The sequence below is a fragment of the Podarcis gaigeae genome, assembly GCF_964106915.1.
Source record: "Podarcis gaigeae genome assembly, chromosome: 3".
Taxonomy (NCBI): domain Eukaryota; kingdom Metazoa; phylum Chordata; class Lepidosauria; order Squamata; family Lacertidae; genus Podarcis; species Podarcis gaigeae.
This window is the reverse complement of record NC_139680.1, coordinates 25,837,047-25,851,080: the sequence shown is the minus strand read 5'-3', so window position 1 is coordinate 25,851,080 and position 14,034 is coordinate 25,837,047. Positions and strand designations below refer to the sequence as shown.

The 14,034-nt window shown below is 42.9% G+C and overlaps 1 long non-coding RNA gene across 1 annotated transcript in view; it reads right to left on the bottom strand.

Annotated features, from left to right (window-relative positions):
* The window catches only part of LOC310840680, a 55,365-nt gene extending 41,331 nt beyond the window's left edge, over positions 1-14,034 (bottom strand). Inside the window, exon 1 of the long non-coding RNA XR_014561991.1 lies at positions 13,607-14,034. This is a non-coding gene — a long non-coding RNA (uncharacterized lncRNA). The remainder of the gene's footprint in view (positions 1-13,606) is intronic.

Sequence of the window (14,034 nt, the reverse complement as noted above, 5' to 3'; positions counted from 1 at the left end):
TCAAGAAGGACACTGACAAACTGGAACGTGTCCAGAGGAGGGCAACCAAAATGGTCAAAGGCCTGGAAACGATGCCCTATGAGGAACGGCTAAGGGAGCTGGGCATGTTTAGCCTGGAGAAGAGGAGGTTAAGGGGTGATATGATAGCCATGTTCAAATATATAAAAGGATGTCACATAGAGGAGGGAGAAAGGTTGTTTTCTGCTGCTCCAGAGAAGTGGACACGGAGCAATGGATCCAAACTACAAGAAAGAAGATTCCACCTAAACATTAGGAAGAACTTCCTGACAGTAAGAGCTGTTCAACAGTGGAATCTGCTGCCAAGGAGTGTGGTGGAGTCTCCTTCTTTGGAGGTCTTTAAGCAGAGGCTTGACAACCATATGTCAGGAGTGCTCTGATGGTTTTTCCTGCTTGGCAGGGGGTTGGACTCGATGGCCCTTGTGGTCTCTTCCAACTCTATGATTCTATGATGCTTTTTAAATGAACATTCTGATTCACGCTAGTAATTGTTCCATTGCTCTTGGTTCATAGGATGAGGGTCATAAAATTATTGCCTTTCTTTAAAAGACTTGACAATGACAATGAACAGAATTGCAACTGTAATTCTTGTATGAGGCACAGCACCAAAAAAGGGGGTTGAAGGGTGTTTAAAGAAACAGGTGTTTTAATATCAGAATTTGGCCTCTTGCTGTTGTCAGTCTGCCAAATGGTTGGACTAGAATATCTTGTGTTTTTCAAACATGACGTCTTGTATCGCAGTGCTGCCTCTTCGCAGGCTGCCACCTTTGCAAAACAATTAATGGTGGACATAAAGTCTCCCCAACTTAACACGATGCACATCAAGATACCAAGAAGACAGTACAAGCACTGAAAATTGGGGGTGAGGGGAGCTCAGATGGTGCAGCCAATATGTTATGCTACTTGGAAAAAAATGTGTTTTCCCCCTCTCTGTGTGATTCATAGGGACTAAATATTAATAGCTCAGCAAATGTGCCTCAAAAGAAGATAAAACTTAATTTATTTTGTAAAGGTAATGACAATCCACTACAGTATAAAAAAGTGTAAATAGTATCAGTGTTCGCATCCTAACAAATTAAGCTCTGAGATGGATTTTGCAATTTTTCCACATTTCTGTCCTGAAAGCCAGTAGTATGTCCAGAGATTTGTGGTTAAGAGGGAATTGAAATCACTTCCCAGATGTTGTAATATTTAAAAATGCCTAGACAGACCCATGCAGAAAGCTAATTTTGTCTGGAAAACATTCTCTACACATTAGGAGCATATTTCTAACTTCTTGTGAACGGCACGTCAGAGGCACATTAAACCAATACTTAATAATGTTCCTTGACTTAGAACAAAAAGTTCAGATCTTGTCTTGAATAATAGTAGTGTGGATGGAATTGAAGGGCTTGCATAAGGATTGTCTAAATGGATATAGGTTCAGGTTACTTGATAGATAAGAGATTTTAAGAGTTCCATGGAAATTTTACAGAAAAAAAATGAATGTTTTGTTTTTTAAAGCTGCTGTAGTTCTGCAGCTTTGAGCTTAAGGCAATGTGAAAGATATGGATGTATTTTCCCCCTCTATTTTATTTTTAGAAATATTTGTGCACCGTTTAATCGCAAAACTCTCTAACATTATTGATAAAACACAACTAAATGTCATGAAACTGATTTTTTTAAAAAACCAAGTTAATTATCAATAAAATACAGTTGATAGAGAGCTTTTAAAACAAACCTAGGGAACCTAAATAGGTCTGGGTAGGCTTGCTGAAATGAAGCTTCCAGCAAGTCTCTAAAACCATGTAGTTAGGGCCCATGGCTTCTACCATGCCAGTCAAAAAGTGTCCCAGCAGCATGAATGCAGTAGATTTACTGATCTCACGGTGAGCTGTTCCCCACATACACCTGGCCAGTTGTGTTAAACTTCAAGGGTTTGCATCATGATTTGTACAATCCGTTGGCATTTTACAGTTTTGTTCTCAAAAATCTGTTTTATATGAAGCACATTATGTGAAACACTTTGAGAGGTTTTTCACAGAAGTGAAAAGTGCTGTGTGAACTTTGTAATAGATAAATAAATTTGAAGGCCTGTGATGAGAGGACGGGGTGTGTGTGTGTGAGAGGGAGGGATTTGCTTTCGACCACCACAGAGTCTGTGCAACGCTGAAGAATTGAAGAGTTCCAGGTCATGAAGAATGAGCAAAATCAGTGAAGTTGAGAATTCCTGGACTGGTTTTAAGAACACACAGCCTTGATAAAGCTAGGCAGGTATGGGTCTAGACCTAATTTGAGAGACTTTGTCTCATATGTGTAACCTTCTGGAGACCATATGTTTGTTGGCAGTGCCAGATTTACATATAAGCTAAACAAGCTATAGCTTAGGGCCCCACTCTCTTGGGGGCCCCCAAAAAAATTAAAGGAAAAAACCACTGGATATACATTTCCAAAATATAGGATAAAAAACAAATAAAATAAAACATCCATACGGCAACAGTGTTTTGTGTTGTGTTGTGTAGGCTCCTATGATGTAAGTAATGGGCCCCGGCTGCTAGCCTGCTCCCTAAAATATCACTCGTTTGCTCATTTCTATATATAGGGTGCCTACATTCTGCACGGACTGCTTGCATGGCAACATGTAGCATGCAGCTGCAGACTGCAGTGCAGCACAGTTGAATATAGATCAAGCTGTTGTATCTGTTATCTAATATTAAAATACATATTTTGTTATGTACAAATGGCTTTAGATACCCATTAGGTCCATAAATTACCATATAGCATATATTCAACACAAAAACAGTGCTAATTTGTCGTTGACAAAAGACAGCTGGACATATAAAGGGTCCCATTATCTTCAGTAGCTTAGGCCTCATCAAACCTAAATCTAGCCCTGGTTGGTGGTTGAATAGGCCAGAGGCAAAAGTGGCAGTAGACACTAGCACAGTGCCATGAACTGACAGGACAATGGGGAAAAGGAAGAGGGTCCCAGCAAGGAATGTAGTGGGACTGGGACACACCGGGGCAAGCTGGGGATGGGGAGGGAGAGGTTGGTGAAGGAAGTACTCACAGGGTGATGGAGGATGATGAGGGGATGGGGGTCAGGGCATAGGAGCCAAGGCAGCAGGACCCATCACCAGAGAGGCCCCAGTCTCCCTGAACATGGCAGGCTCTGAGGCGTAGGGAGAAGTGGAAGGGATGCTCTCTAGAAGGACCCACAGCCTAGCTTACTAGCTGGCCAGGTGGGGCTCGCTAGCTCGTGGAGGAGGATTGGAACAGGTGAGGGTCACTTGGCTCATCAAGCCCAGATGCTGCAATCAGCAGGCAAAGTACAAAAGGGCAGCAGAGCTGAGATGCTATGTCTGCTGAACTGCTCATGTTGGTGGGCCTCAGCTTGGATGCTCCAGGATCTCTGCAGGACTTTGGACTTGTGGATTGAGCCTGGACTGGGGACTTGACAAACCCACTTGCTGCCAGGTAGGCACACAGTTCAAGAACACTTTCCAGCCAGGCTAGAGCACTCAAGGAGTGCATAAAGCAGGGCAGGTGAGAGTTGTTTGGCCTACATCTTGGTAAAGAACTTTCAGTCAGTGTGTGGCTCCTTCAGCTGTATTCAGAAAGAGTGTAAGAGTATGGTTTGTGACTACTTCAAATCTGTGGATAACTAAGGAAAATGGGCTCCTGGGAATTATTGAATTGATGGTCAGCCTTTTATTCCATTTGCTTATCGAGTCATAGACCAGAGATCCTAAGAAATGCCACTCTTGAGGCATAAACAGTTGTCATCTCTATATTCTCTGTGGTACCAGGTCCATTATAAGCATTGCATCAGGGTTAATCCGTAGCAATCCTGTGAGCCCTTCAGCTAAAGAATATATGCTGTGGTGCACTGTATTACATGGAGACTTTTGAGGTTCTGTTTTTGCAGAAGTAAACACTTCTGTAATTCTACTGCTGATGCCAGTTTCTAAACTCCCTTTATTGCTACTGTCAAGTTTTGTTCCGTTTTCCCAGAAAGCTTCTGTGCAAACAGAATAACAGCATCTCTTTGTTTGCCTTATCGGACAAAACGGCTGTGCTGTTAGTCAGTCCCAGGAGAAACCATTCTGTTAGATATGGAAAACCTCACAGGATAAACGGACAAAATGAATATCAATTTTTTTTTGCAGATGAGGCGGAGAAGTCCTAGGAAAATGATTTGGGAAAGCCAAGAATTTGCTGTTTTGGATCTCAGTGTTCCTTAGCCTCAATGCCATTCTTTTTGTATTTGCTGCTGTCAGACAGCATTAGAAATCTGCTTCCCTTTTGTGATGCGTTAGGCGGAATCTTTCCGATTCCTGGAGTTCCATTCCTGAAGTTGCTTTCTGCTACTGATTAGCCCGTTATCTCTAATTAGAAGGACAGATACCAAGAGTCCCAGCTGTGACTCACAGTTCCATACTGTTATATTTGGTCATGTTTTCCTTTCAAGATCATGTGTTAACATGTATTAGGGTAGCAGTGAAGTGGAACAGAGCAGGTGAAGAATGTAGCTGCATTCTCCCAGGTTTACTAAACTGATGACCTGAGGACTTGGAGACTATTCCTCCTTGTGGAATTACCTGTGTTCTGTTAGTTTACACCATGAGCCTCTCTCCCTCACCATTAGAGATGCCATACAATTATTATCAACTTTAGGGTTTTGGTGATAAAGATCACAGCTGTAGATTGTCATATGTGATTTCATGTTAAGAGCATGTCTATTGTTTGAGTAGAAGGGATGGAATTCACTGAAATGCCTTTTCCCCTGGAATTGCTATGCTTTGTTCACTTCATAGGAACAGAGGAAGCTGTTTATACTGACTGGGGTATAACTAGAATTATCGTTGAAAGATGAGCAGACATGAACAAGACTTTTTGCTTCAAACTCTGGAGAGCTGCTGCTACTCTTAGTAGATTCCATTGAACATAGGAACCTGCTTTAGCAAACTATTGGTCCATCCATCTCAGCATTGTCTACACTGATTGGCAGCAGTTCTCCAGGGTTTCCAGCAGAGAGTGTTTCCAAAGCCTACCAGGGACAAACTTGTGACTTACTGCATGTAAAGCAGATGGAAAATTCAGGTGATGTCATTGCCAAGTTGAATTCCAGTGTTTTTTTGCTGTCCATTCATGTTTTTTCAGATCTGTTCTGACATGGTTGTGGCAGAGGGGATCCCAACGCAATCACAGCACCAGTCTGTTCAGAATAGACAGGCAAAGTGTTGCTGAGGCTTTTAAGAGCTCGTGTCCATTTAAATTAATATCTTCCTGTTTGCCCATTCAGCCTGCTTTGTGGCTTCCTGTTCAGCGTGACTGAGGGATTAGTGATAAATTGCTTCTGAGTTGCTCCTTCATCAATCAACTTCTGTTGCTTATGTGGCTAAAACCCAAGTGTGGGAGGACCAGTTACCTAAATCAGCACATGGCTGATTAAACCCTAATACTTTGGATTCTGAATTTATTTTTCTTTATGGGAAGAAGCATGTTGTCTCAAAGGTGGACGGTTCTGACAATTATAGTGATTGAAGAATAGATGGAAGTAAATACCTGATTGTCTGAAGATAGATTTGGGGGTGTAATTTCTTAAACCTGTGGGAATCAACTTGGGATTTCTCATGCACTGACTGCAAAAGACTTCTGAACTGAGCAGTGTAGACTGATATTTTTAGGCTGAAAGACAAGAGCAGGAGTTTGGTAGTTCTGCTGAAAACAGACATGTGGCTGAAGCATAATTTGGAGTCTGAGACCTAAAAGAACTGACTACAGCCTGGTTTCTCAAATTAGTAGTAGTGCTTTCAGGTTATTGACTTTAACAGCAATTGGATTTAGACTGCATAATCTAGGAGCTGATATTATATGCACTGATTGCCATGGGCATTATTTGCCTACCATTTATTGCTGGCTTTGCATTATGCCTTTGCATTATGCCTCATACTTGCATCTATGCTTTCTTGATTTGTTTATGCTTTTTCTGTGCACTTTATTATTATTACAAAATTTCTATATCAGACCCTCCAAGTGTCCCTATTTTTCAGGGACATCCCTGATTTAGAGAAGCCATCCTGGTTTCTGATTTGATCCCATAATGTCCCACTTTTCCTTAGGATCTCCCTATCTTCACTGGAGAAATGTTGGAGGGTATGGAGTTATTCGACCCCCCCAAGCCATCTGAAGGCAATCCTTTTATAGGATTTTTTAAAAAATGTTTAATATTTTACTATGTTTTTTATATACATTGGAAACTGCCCAGAGTGGTTGGAGCAACCCACTAAGATGTGTGGGGTATAAAAAGTAAAATTATCAATATGGAATGGGGCACTCCTATTTTCATCAGAGAAATGTTGGAGGTTATGCTATAAGCCTTTCATCTGAGGATCACAGGGCAGTTTATGATAAAAAAACACAGAAATACATACCAGAAATGTAGCCTTATTGGAGTTCACCGAATGGGTCTGTGTTGCTCCCGAGAGGGAGGAAGGAACTCAAATGACACCGAGGTTGATTCAAAGAAAGTGTTTATTCTGCTCTCCGGATAGCAGAAGGCACTTGCATGGTCAGCCCACAGCAAGTCGAAAGAAATAAGAAATTTCATGCAGTATATATATCCTCCAGGCACCCTCTCCCTCCTTCCCCAGCAATCCAACCACGTCAGCCTATACACGCAGGTTGACATCACATATGTTCCTGCTCCGGTATCCTTAACCATAAAAGGGTATTCCTTCCTGTATTTCTGACCATAAAAGGATATTCCTGTTCCTGCTCTTATCTTGGAGCAAGAGGTCACCCTCTCCAAGAACACACTCTGGTGCTGTTCCCAGACTAGGTCTGTGCGTCAGTGTGGTCAGGACATAAGATATGACCTAGACGTGTCATCCCTGTTCTACTGGAACAGCCAAGGTCATCCCTTGCCGTGACTGATAAAGGAGAGAGTTTGTTTATACAGCTGTGTCCTTGTTATGCATTTGCTCAACAGCTCAGGTTTTATGCATTTTAGAGTGCTCTCTTGGAGAAAGAAGAAAAGGGGGGAGGGTTTGAGTCAGTTTTAAACTGACTACACAGAAACCCATTCCTTCATAATAACAAGCAAACAATACACTCCAAGTTTAAAAGGCCACATATTGTTTAATTAGCCAAAGGCCTGGGAGAAGAGGAATGTTTCTGTCCAGCACCTAAATATATGTAACAAGGGTGCCAGGCAAGTCTCCCTGGGAGAGCATTCTACAAGTAGGGAGCCACTGCAGTGAAGGCCTGTTCTCGTGTTACCACCCTCTGGACCTCTTATGGAGGAGGCACACAAAGATGGTCCTCAGATGATGATCGCAGAGTCCGTGGCAGTTCATATGGGGAGAGGTGGTCCACGATGTATTGTGGTCCTGAGCTGTTTATGGTTCAAAACAAGCACTTTGAATTGGGCCCAGAATCTAATTGGTAGCCAGAGCAGTCAGACCAGGAGCAGTGTAATATGCTCAAACCATCCTGCCCCAGTGAGCAAAATGGACACTGAAGTTCCACCAGCTGAAGTTTCCATACGATCTTCAGAGGCAGCCCCATGTACAATTCATTGCAGTAATCTAGTGATAGGGACGCAGGTGGTGCTGTGGGTTAAACCACAGAGCCTAGGACTTGCTGATCAGAAGGTCGGTGGTTCGAATCCCTGCGACGGGGTGAGCTCCCATTGCTCGGTCCCAGCTCCTGCCAGCCTAGCAGTTCGAAAGCATGTCAAAGTGCAAGTAGATAAATAGGTACTGCTCCGGTGGGAAGGTAAACGGTGTTTCCGTGCGTTGCTCTGGTTCGCCAGAAGCGGCTTAGTCATGCTAGCCACATGACCCGGAAGCTGTACGCCGGCTCCCTCGGCCAATAAAGCGAGATGAGCGCCGTAACCCCAGAGTCGGTCACGACTAGACCTAATGGTCAGGGGTCCCTTTACCTTTACCTTTTAATCTAGTGATAGAAAGATGTAAGGGACCAGTTCCATGTTGCCTAAGTAATACATCAGTTGCTGCTGTTTCCTAGCATTTGGAGCTTGACGGATTGTGGAAAACCCTTTACACAACATCTTAAACACAAAAGGTTTTTTGTTAATTGAATGTGCATGTGTTTCCTGCTTACAAATTGAGAAATCCTGTTTGCAGACATAAGTAGGTATTTTGGCAACATCGTAGGAGCTGATTAGAAAACATGACTAATGCTGCAAATGTGTTAATGCTCCCACTTTGGTGAGATTTTTCAAAGAGCAAATGTTTTGCATTTGTGCGAGAGACAGCATCTTTTGTGATGAGCAATGCTTTTCTTTGCTAATGTTTTAATCAGTCTCCCTCTCTGCCCCTCACTCAATCCAGCTTGGTGTTTTGACAGCCTCCTGAAACATGCCCTTATCATTGAGCAATGCTTCCATACGCCAACAAATGGTATGGGAAACATTCTAATATACACTGTGTCGAGTCGTGCATCTGCAAGAGTCAGCAAAATCTTCTCATTCATAGTTTCCCACACAACCCCTCCACCCCAAGCCCTCCCAGTTCCCCTCTTCAGCTCTCTCAAAAATTGGCACAGTGTTACTATGTATAATGAACTAGTTCATTGTCAGTGATTAAATACAATGTCTGGCAGGACTTGTGGGAATCCTTCAATCCCAGAGCAAGCCATCCACCACATGACTTTGAAAGCCTATTAGGTGTCCTGGGATGGTGATTCACTCTGTCATTTGAAAGGTGGAAACTCCTGATGTGAAGAATCAAATGGTATGTTTATATACAGAATATTTGAAAAAAGCAGGGTATAGGGGAACTTCAGTGAACTGTCAAAAAGCTGGTAAGGTTAAACCCGTTGCCCAAATGATCCTGGCTACTAGAGGGAAGGTTAAGCCAAGGAAAATACAGAGGTTCGGAAAAGGAGTTGTTCAAATAAAATTCCCTTTGTAAGAAGAGAGTCTGTGTCAGGGGAGGACCAGGGCATTTTGTTGCCTGAGGTGGAGGACAAGATGGGGCAACCTTCAGTTACAGAAGCCAGCCAGACTGAGGCCACACAAACATTAAACATACTACTTTAACAGCCATGGCTTCCCCCAAAGCATGCTGGGAACTGTAGTTTGTTAAGGGTGCCGAGCGTTGTTTGGACACTCCTATTCCCCTCACAAAGCTACAACTGCCAGAGTTCCCTGGGAAAAGGGAATGATTGTTAAATCATTCTGGGAACTGTGTATATGCAAGTGGTGGTGGGGATAGTTGTCTCCTAACAGCACTTTCTAGCTGATGCTAGTGTGGCGAAAACAATTTAGGGAGAGATTCAGCAAAGGACTTCTGCTTGCACAATAGGGCTTCCCCCTCCCACCCATGTGTCCCTGCACCCCCAAAATTAGCTGAGGAGGTAGAGAAAACCCCTGGAACAACACACAGAGGGCGAGGGGAAAGAGGAAATTGCTCCATCTGGCAGACTAAAATGCTTGCCCTGCCGAAATGATTGCCATAGCACAATACTAAATGTAGCCTTTTCCCTTAAAATCTGCACAGATTTGGCATCAAATGCTCTTTTCTGTCTCTTTCCCACTCCTTTAGACATCTTTAACTTTCTTGTTGTCCAGTCATCCATTTCCTGAAGGAGGCTTCTTTCTAGTATCTCGGTAGACATCCCACGTAAAATCCAAAAAACTGGCTCACAATCTTGGCCTAAACACAGTGGATTGTCAAAGCATAACGCCCTGTTCAAACATTGCACCCACATATGGATGTCTGGTGACCTCCAAAGAGGGACTGGTGTGCAAGGAACACAATGTTGCTGCTGACCCCACCATGGGAGAACAGATTGGGAAACCAACCACCCACCCAAACAGATGACAACAAACTACTGGAATGTACTTATGCCCCCAGACCTCCACATACATGTATGCTCTTTGACACCAGAGAACACAACAATTTTGAAAACCAGAGGAACTCCACCTCCAAAACACAGCATTATTTTTGAGTACAACCCTTTAGAAATTATCGCTCTCAAGCACCATAGAAACGAATGAAACAACTCTTGTGCTTTTGTAAATTTCCTATCCATTGCAGTAGAATTAAGTAGGAGAACTTTCTAGTGGGATATTCCTTTGAGTAGACTGTGGGAGGGAGGGAACTGAACATGAATTGAGATGCCTGAAGTTCTTTTGACACATTCATAATTTTAACAGTTTCGTCAATTTTTCTTCTTTTTCTTGGGTTACAATCCCACTACCACCCCCACTAATAATATTAATAAAAATGAAAGTACAGTTGTAACTTGGTTCTCCAATGGCTTAGTTGCCAAACAAATTGGCTCCCAAATGCTGCAAACCTAGAAGTAAGTGTTCCGGTTTGCAACGTTTTTCAGAAGTGTGGCTTCTGCTCAAGTGCAGGAAGCTCCTGCAGCCAATCGGAAGCAGCTCCTTGGTTTTTGAACAGCTTCAGGAGTTGAATGGACTCCTGGAATGGATTAAGTCTGAGAACCAAGGTACCACTATATAGCAATAATAATAATAATAATAATAATAAAAATAGAGTAACACTACCGCCTTGTGGTCAGGAAAAAAATGTACATCAAGGTGGTGCTGTTGCTCCTGCCAAAAAAAATTCTCACCAAAGCAGTGTTTGGGATTTCTGAGTCTTCTAATAGCCATCACATGGAGTGGGGCTACATCTATTGCACCCACCCATGGTATGACACCTCCTGTTGGTGTACACACAAAAACTGTCCCTGCATTAGAGGAAGATCTGTGAACCCCATGAATTGTTACCCGGTATGATGAAAGGAATGTGGGTGGCGCTGTGGGTTAAATCACAGAGCCTAGGACTTGCCGATCAGAAGGTCGACGGTTTGAATCCCTGCGATGGGGTGAGCTCCTGTTGCTCGGTCCCTGCTCCTGCCAACCTAGCAGTTCGAAAGCACATCAAAGTGCAAGTAGATAAATAGGTACCACTCCGGCGGGAAGGTAAACGGTGTTTCCATGCGTTGCTCTGGTTCGCCAGAAGTGGCTTAGTCATGCTGGCTATATGACCCGGAAGCTGTACGCCGGCTCCCTTGGCCAATGAAGGAAGATGAGCGCCTCAACCCGAGTCGTCCGTGACTGGACCTGGTAAAGGGTCAGGGGTCCCCTTACCTTTACCTTTATGATGAAAGGAGTCTAGACCTATAAAGCAGACCTTCCTCCAATCACTGGATGGCAAGGCTGACAAAGACATGATGGTGGAGACCAGGTCTGTAGCAGCAAACTCTAGTTGTGTGATTCAGAACAGCCATATGAGGCTCATAACAAGCAAATTAAATAATGGGGTTAGATAGGGCAGTGGGTAAGAATAGATTGGGTGGGGATGGAAAAGCCCACAAGACCTTACCAATATCATAACCTCCAACATGTCTCTGATGAAAATAAGGACATCCTATTTAATAATAATAATAATAATAATAATAATAATAATAATAATAATAGATAATCTGACTGGGTTGCTATAGCCACTCTGAGTGGCTTCCAACATACATACAAACATTAAACATTTAAAAAATAAATAAACTTTCCCTATACAGGGCTGCTTTCAGATGTCTTCTAATGGTTGTATAGTTACTTATCTCCCTGGCTCAGGAGTCACATAACTCCATACATTCCAACATTTCTCCAAGGAAAATAAGGCTGTAGAACTCTGTGATGTCATACGCCTGAGGCAGTTATTTCAGTTGGTTCAGTTATGGCAGTTATTAACAGTCTTATAGTTAGAGCAGCAGGTATTTTCCGTTACGCTGCTGTCTGCCTCAGAGTTAGTCAGTCTGTAACAGTATTTATCTTAAATACAAATCTATGCAAAGTGTATTAGCAACATAAACACCTACCTGCACTGTATATATTTTAATCTGCAGGTGCAAGTACACTAAGTGAAAGTTATTTGTTATTTAAACTTTAATAGAGTGTCTTTCATAGTTCTATAGAAGCTAGTTCTATAGGGAACTAATTCAAATGACCAGGGCTCTCTTCTGCATAACTCTATGAATGGGAACTAGAATTTAATTCCCACACAGAGTACATACCCTGGGGCAGTTCACAACATAAAATTACAATATAAAAAACCCCAATATACATAATGAAAATAAGAACAAAAACAAACCAACAAACCCTACAAATAAAAATGTTACTATAACATTTTGTTACAGTATACTCTTGTGTGTGAATGCATATGTGGAGACAGGTGAAAGAGGATTGTGGCCACACTCAACCAACATGCATTTCTCTGAGGTCTAAAGGTAAAGGTAAAGGGGACCCCTGACTGTTAGGTCCAGTCGTGACCAACTCTGGGGTTGCGGCGCTCATCTCGCTTTATTGGCTGAGGGAGCTGGCGTACAGCTTCTGGGTCATGTGGCCAGCATGACTAAGCCGCTTCTGGAGAACCAGAGCAGCGCACGGAAACACCGTTTACCTTCCCGCTGGAGCGGTACCTATTGATCTACTTGTACTTTGACGTGCTTTCGAACTGCTAGGTTGGCAGGAGCAGGGACCAAGCAACGGGAGCTCACCCCGTTGCAGGGATTCAAACAGTCAACCTTCTTATCAGCAAGCCCTAGGCTCTGTGGTTTAACCCACAGGGCCACCCGGATTCCCCTCTCAGGTCTACATGCATGCAAATACTTATAGTACCTTTGTGTGATTGGGGGCCCTCCTTTTCCAAGATTCCCAATTATGTGGAAAGAGCCTTACTTATGTACAATTATAACCTGTGTTTGGTTCTATAGGGCATGGATCCCCAAGCTTCTCAGGCCCATTTGAAAAAATGTTTTGGGTACCACAAAATACCCAATTTCACAGCAATGAGAACTGGTGATGCCCAATGAAACACACACACACCAACCAACAAGACAAGGAAATAAAACAGTAGGCGAAACACATGCACTTAAACTAAGCAAAGCACCCCTCCAGCAACATAAAAAATGGCTAAAACTAAACATGCACAAACACCCAAGCCATGTAAATGACCCTCCAGGAAAGGAAAGGAGAGGAAAGGGCAAAACAAAACAGAAGTCTCAGCGATGCAGAGAAAATAAAAAAGGACAAAACAAAAGAACAAGGAAATTAGGAAGCCAAATCTCTTTCTAAACACAGGAATACAACGCTGTAAATGAGCCAGAAATTAGATCATTTTTACCAAAAGAAACATTTCCATTGAGAGAGCCTGTTTTAAACAATTTTCGCTCTCTGGCGCCATCTGGTGTTGCATGTTTAAACCGCATTCAAATCGCATTATTGTGACAAATGCAGCTGAGTCCTTCCTCTCTCTCTCTCTCTCTCTCTCTCTCTCTCTCTCTCTCTCTCTCTCTCTCTCTCTCTGTTCTATCCTGTAAATCAGGGGTCAGCAAACGTTTTAAGCAGGGGGCTGGTCAACTGTCCCTCAGATCTTGTGGGGGGCCAGACTATATTTTGAAAAAAAATAAAAATGAACGAATTCCTATGCCCCACAATAACCCAGAGATGCATTTTAAATGAACGGACACATTCTACTCATGTAAAAGCATGCTGATTCCTTGACTGACCGTGGCCCAGATTTAGAAGGCGATTGGGCCGGATCTGGCCCCCGGGCCTTAGTTTGCCTACCCATGCTGTAAGTGTAACAAGGCAGCATCTGAATTTTCAGCAGGAGGTTTTATGGCAAAGTGCAGACCTCCAGCAGACTTGCTCTCTTCCTTTCCCATTCTGAGCCAAGCAAAAGAAGAGAGTGAGGCAGCTGGAGGCCTTCCCTTTGCTTTCTAGCCAGTACTCGGGGTAAAGAGAGAGAAACAAGAAAATGCCCTAATTAGCTATAGGGAGGAATATCCCTTGGGAAGTTTGGGAGAGTTTGAGCAGCAAAGCACATATATTTTTATTAAATCCAGCCCCAAGAGGATGTTGTTTTAAAATTAGGAGACACAGAAAATAAATAACATTAAAAGTAAACCCCGAAAAAATAATAATGAGAACTATCCAAATATTTGCTGGAGATGCTAAAAATACAGAAAGTGTTGCTATCGTGTGTGGTGGGAGCA